Source organism: Rhodamnia argentea, chromosome 3, assembly GCF_020921035.1.
Source record: "Rhodamnia argentea isolate NSW1041297 chromosome 3, ASM2092103v1, whole genome shotgun sequence".
Classification (NCBI taxonomy): domain Eukaryota; kingdom Viridiplantae; phylum Streptophyta; class Magnoliopsida; order Myrtales; family Myrtaceae; genus Rhodamnia; species Rhodamnia argentea.
In genome coordinates, this window is record NC_063152.1 from 10,538,242 (window position 1) to 10,544,241 (window position 6,000).

Here is a 6,000-nt window from a genome sequence, read left to right on the forward strand (position 1 = left end):
AGCCATATGTTGCCTTTAATGTACGTTTTCCGAGGGACAAGGCACAATTGGGGAGCATGTGTTATGGGCAGTTTTGTTTAAAGATGTGCAAATATTTATTGAATTTTTAAAATCCTTAAGGGATTCTGAAATTTTCAAGGAGATAAGCTCCTATCCAAAAAGGATCGACATCTTTTAAAAATTAGAAAGATTATCTTCTGAAATTTTTCAAAGTATATCGGATAATTTCCCGAATTTTAAAGATGCGTTCAATATCTAAAAAAAAAAAATCAGATTGAATCTTGAGTTATTTGAATATTCCGAAAATATATCAATATTCTACAAGATATGATTGCCTCAAAATCCAGTGTGTTCTTATCCCTAAATGCTCTAATTTTCGAATTTTCCAAGGATCATCGGATTATACAGAAATGCTCAAGATAAAGATTGTGGTTCGGATCCTTCGAAATCCGAACCGCAAGATAATTAAAATCCAGAAATATATATCGACCGAAGATAACATGCTCAATATATTCTCAATTTCGAAAAAAAGTTAAGTGATCGGATTCACCAAATAAACAAAACAAACAAACAATCTTCAGCATATCGACGGATCAAGCAAAAGGTCGCATATGATCAGAAAATCAAGTGCCAAAAAAAAAATGATCATCATCAAACAAACGACACGAGGGGCGGCCAAATCGAACGCAAAACGGCAGCGAACCTCAACCCTAAATAGCGGCTGATTTTAACCATGAATAACAACAAGTTTTTACATTTAACAGTTATAGCTTCCGTCATTAAACTGCAGCAAGTTCCAGTACTTAACAGCATGCAAAAACATCCTAAACAGCAGGAATTCCTCCCTAAAATAGTAGCCAAAAAAGTGCTAAAACAACGGTGATTTCAACGTGAAAACAACAATGATTTCAGCAAGAAAATTGCAGCGAAACAGCATGCGAATAAAGCGAACAGCAACATTGAACAGAGGCAAAAACAGCAGCAATTTTGTATCGTTAATGGTAGTAAAAATCAAACATCAAACCTTGGCGAATTTAGCATTAAACAGCATGAAACAGCGATGGTTTTTAGTGTGAAACAGCAGCAAAAACAAGATAAAAAACATGCTTGAATCAAGGCTGAAAGTATACGAAGATTACCTTAGTTCGCGAGACAAAACTCGGACCAATTCGATGCAAAAACGCCTATGGACAGCAGCTTCGATCGCGCCTCGTTCTCCTCTTCTTGCGCTTGCCTTTTCTCAGCCGTGTGTGCCTTTTCCTTGGTCTCCCTCAATCTCACGTGAATCTCGATTTTTTGAATCCAAAAATCCCTCTTTAACCCTAGGCATAAAGATGTATTTATAGAGAGAAAACTAGGGCTTTGAGTTGTAGGGTTTAAACCGTTAGATCAAAAGCTCCAATTAGATATCGATCGTTAGATCGAAAATTCTGATCTTGAAGAGTCCTATTGGACTTAGACTCTTACAATTTTCGGCCAAATGAATGAGGAGGGAGAAATGGGCTATTTTTCAATGTTTTATGGGCTCGTTTTGTGATTCCGGACTCACCTAGACCTTAACTAATAAAATGGGTAATTAATTAAGGCCTTTTTTGCAATTTTAAGATCTCAAATGGGTTGTTTTGAGTCCAAAATCATAGTAAAAATTCCGCACCCTCCCTAATGACTTTCGGGTCGATTTTAACTCGATCATCCGTTGGAATCATGCTTAATTGACTCATCTCTGGACCTACCTGACATGACGAAAAATATGCAATGCACGAAAATTTATTTTTTGTGAGAATTATGAATAACTCTCATTTTTATGAATGATTTTCTAAAAATCAAAATTTAGGTGTCAACAGCTGCCCCTCTTTGAGTGGAAGCTCGTAGAGGTTTCGCTCAAAGACCAAAGATTGCAACCTAAATTTTGCTAATGCGAATGATAGTAATTTTTGGTGGGATTGAATCCCATTTTTATGTGAAATAAATGATGCATGAAATGCGAGACTATAAATAACATGTGAAATCTGCACATGAATAGCATATGAGAATACTTGTTGTACCAAATACCTCATAATGCGGATGATTCCCTTAATTTCCAAGTTTCTGATGCGAGGATCTTAAGGTACTGGGCCCATCTGTTACCGGAGATTTCCCACGATGCGAGACAACGCAAGATATATGTGTCCTTCGAGATCACAAGAGCTACGTCGTTGTGAGTCGAAAGAAGTGAAATCAAGTTCACAAGAGCTACGTCGTTGTGAGTTGATAAAATGTCAAAATCGCCGGTGCATATGTCTTCACGATTTGACAAAGGGGAACCAAAATCATAAGAGCTACGTCGTTATGTTTTGGTTTGAATCAAAATCATGGGTGCTTATGTCGTCATGATTTGATAAAAGAGCCGAGAATCATAAGAGCTATGTCATTATGAGCCGACTAAAGATTAAGATCACCAGTGCATATGTCTTCGTGATCTAAGACCGAAATCATAATAGCTACTTCGTTATGATTTGGTAAGATGTCAAGATCGCCAGTGCATATGTCTACACGATTCGAGATTGCAATCATAAGAGCTACGTCGTTATGATTTGATAAGATGTCGAGATCGCCGGTGCATATGTCTACACGACCTGACAGGAGAGGCATATTGCCTGATTTGAACAATATTTGAGAGGAGTACCACCGAACGGAAACGATAAGTACGAAAGGGGCATAGATGCCTGAATTGAATCATAACAACTATCATCGGAAGAGTTGTTAATTTGCAAAGGGGTTCAGAAAACTTACCTAGGTTCTCCGAATGAATAACCAAGGAACGAGGTAGATTGCTTGTATCGTACTTGTTTAATCACTTGAGATGAACATGATCAATTGCTAACGCAACATGGCGCGTTCATAAATTCTTGAATTTTTGTTTACATTGCAAAGCTCCATTGGGGATTTGTCAATAAGGAAATCGGTCTAATCCTTTTGACGAGTTTGATCAAATCAAATGAGGAACCTTTAACCAGAAAGGACTTCCACTCAATCTCATGGAAAGGTTCAAGTTGAAGATATACTTACCCGAGGATTTGAAAGATTACCTGGTGGGTAGTTGCCAAAAAAAACTTGCTCATTCAATAATCCTTGGATGAATTTCGAGACCTCGGGAGTTGACTCGAACATCGAGAATGCATCTGTTCGGGCAATGTCAAAAATAACATGTGCAAGCATACATGCTGAAATTTGTTTAGTGGTTTCATGCAAAACCATCCCGCTAAGTTTGCAAATATCGGAAATAACATGTGTATGATGCAATGACTCATACTATGGTTTATGCATAACTATTCTGTCAAGTTTGCATTACCAACTCTGTTCGGGGAGGTTATCTCATCATGAATACCTTAAATGTAAGTTGAAAGGAGGACTCCGGTCCGAAAGGGCTTTCTCTCACTCTCAAGAAAAGTTATTTATCTTGTCTGCGGGATTCATGAAAATCACTCAATCTTATGATCATCGCATTCGACAAGGATCCAAGTAATCTCGCAATTGATACGACCGAGCCGATCGGGAGGTCTTGATTAGGACCGTAATGAGAGCTAGGTCAAAGGTTTACAAAGGGGACTCTAGTTGAGTCAAGGTTGCTGAAATGAATTTCTTCGTCATCCGCTCCGGGTTTACAAGTCAAGAACCCTGCAAAAATGAGAGAGAAATAATCTTGCTCGAACTTCTTCGAGCAATGCTTAAAATCATTTAACTCTACGTCAACTCAAGTGCCCTAATCAGAATAGACTTTGAAGGGTTGTAACGTAGGCTAGGATTGGGGACCGAGGAACAAAAAGGCTCGTTTTGGCTCAGAAACTATATGAGAAGGGGCTTGACGTTGGTGATCATCGCCGACTAGTCACCGATCTTGGTCTTCCGGAAATGTCTTGAGAAAGAATGCCATCATTGAATGAGGGATAGTAGTTTTCCACTGAAAATTGCACTTTGCAAACCGACTTCTTGGGGAGTCTTCTTCACAACAAGTGTCCGTCGGGGATTTGCAAGAGACACAATGCAAACATGTACATGAAATTTACAACTTAACATGCAAAAATGTACATTCAAAATTCAGAAGTACTTTACAAATGAATGGGCATTGGCCATACTTTTGGCGGGAACTTTGCTTTTCCTATGCTTGAAATTTTCTATGAGATCGGAATTTGCTTTTCTTACTCCCGACTCTCATTTTTCTTTTTTTTTTCTTTCTTTTTTTTTCCGAGAAGAGATTTTTTTTTTCTTTGGGAGCTCTTCGACATCTCTCTGTTTTGCTTTCTTTTTTTTTTCTTCTTCTTTTTTTTTTTTCGAGAGCGGGCCCTTCTCCTTTAGGCTGAATTTGCCTCTCCTTGTGTTACAATCCCATGATTTTGAGGCGGGAATTACAACAAGAATAAACATTTACAAACAAAAATTATGTAAAATATAAAAATTTAGCATACAAGAAATGAGTCCATTTGGGAATTCTCTGTTGACCCGACCATCTCCAACTCTAATCCTTGGGAAAAAGCTATCTTTGTCTTTGGAATGAGCAAATGATCACCAACGGGGGTTCAAGAAATGAATTTGCAGGCTCAAGTGGGCTATGCAAAGAATGAAATGTATAGGCTAGAGAAATGAATGCTCTTCGTCATCCTAAGGCACTTGAGTTAAAGTTCGAGTAAAATGCAAAGAAACACCCGAAGATTAATGTTAGTCCGAGCAAGAAAATTTCTAACCATTTACCTCGTATTCTTCTTTGGGAACTAACTCGTCCGGACCCCGATGTGGGGTGATTCTTGACAGGGGTAAAGAAATAAGACCACCGTTCAAAGGGGTTAATCAAGGGTTAACCTATAGTGTTTGGAATAGAGAACTGAATGCCTCTGTCATTTCAGCTATCGTACCATTTGCGAGAAAACCCTTTGCCTTGTGAATGCGGAACTTAGCTACTGCTCAACTCATTGGGGATTATAAAGCGGAACGTGTGTAGAAATGGCTTGCCTTTCATCATCCTGTTATACCCCATTTTGTACATTCGATGCGTCATATATAGCTTACACTCCCTATTCAGAGTTGGTAAATTAAACATGAAAAACAATCAGGCATAGATCATGCAAAGTGAGAACATTTTTCAAACGTGCAAATGTGGCAATTCCCAAGCATCAATCATGTTTCATGAAAATCTTATGCATTTTGCTTAGGAAACAAACCATGCAAGTATAAAAGTAAATTTTTGTGGATGGGGGATTTGAGTTGCCCCGGAACATGTCAATGGGTCAAATCAAGGAGTTTAATCCTTGGATCGAGGACCAGCTCGTTTCCATCTATGCCCCAGAACATATATGAACGAGTTGAGTGAAGACTTCGGATGCTCCGATTGCTCCCTTTCAATGGTGATGGCCGTCATGGTCGGTCGCATGTTCCTACAAAAAGGAAAGTGTTCCCTTGAAAACAACATGATATAGAGAAATATATTCCCTTTTTCAAGTTGGGGTCCGCTGCTGGTTTGCCTCATTTTCAATCGGGGTGAGTATAGCTTTGGCAAAATGTGAGATCGCCCCTGACATGGCCGGTGTTGGGAACTCGATTTCAAACCTTGGCAAACAACTTTTCTCACACTTGATCCTGCAAAGAAAAATGTGCATGAATAGGATCTAAAAAAAAAACGAGGTGAGAATTTGAGAAGCTCCAATTATCGACCTACTTGAGTGGTAGCTATCAAAGACGTGTCTCCTAACTTGGCACTTGCAAGAAAGGAAATAGAAGATCGTTTCAAAAGTGATCGGTCAAGGTAAGATATACTCCCTTGGAGATTGGGCAGCCTTGGCTCGTCTTGTCTTTTGTAAGGCGACAAAGCATGATCAAAGGAACAGTCGAGAGCGAAGTATGGATTTGCTTCGATCGGTGATGGACTGGCGTACATGTTGGCCGACACATATAGTTGGGCATTCCCCGATCAAGCTTCGACGATCAAGGATGCCCCTTGTTTCATGCTTAGGTGAACTCCGGTCTTGA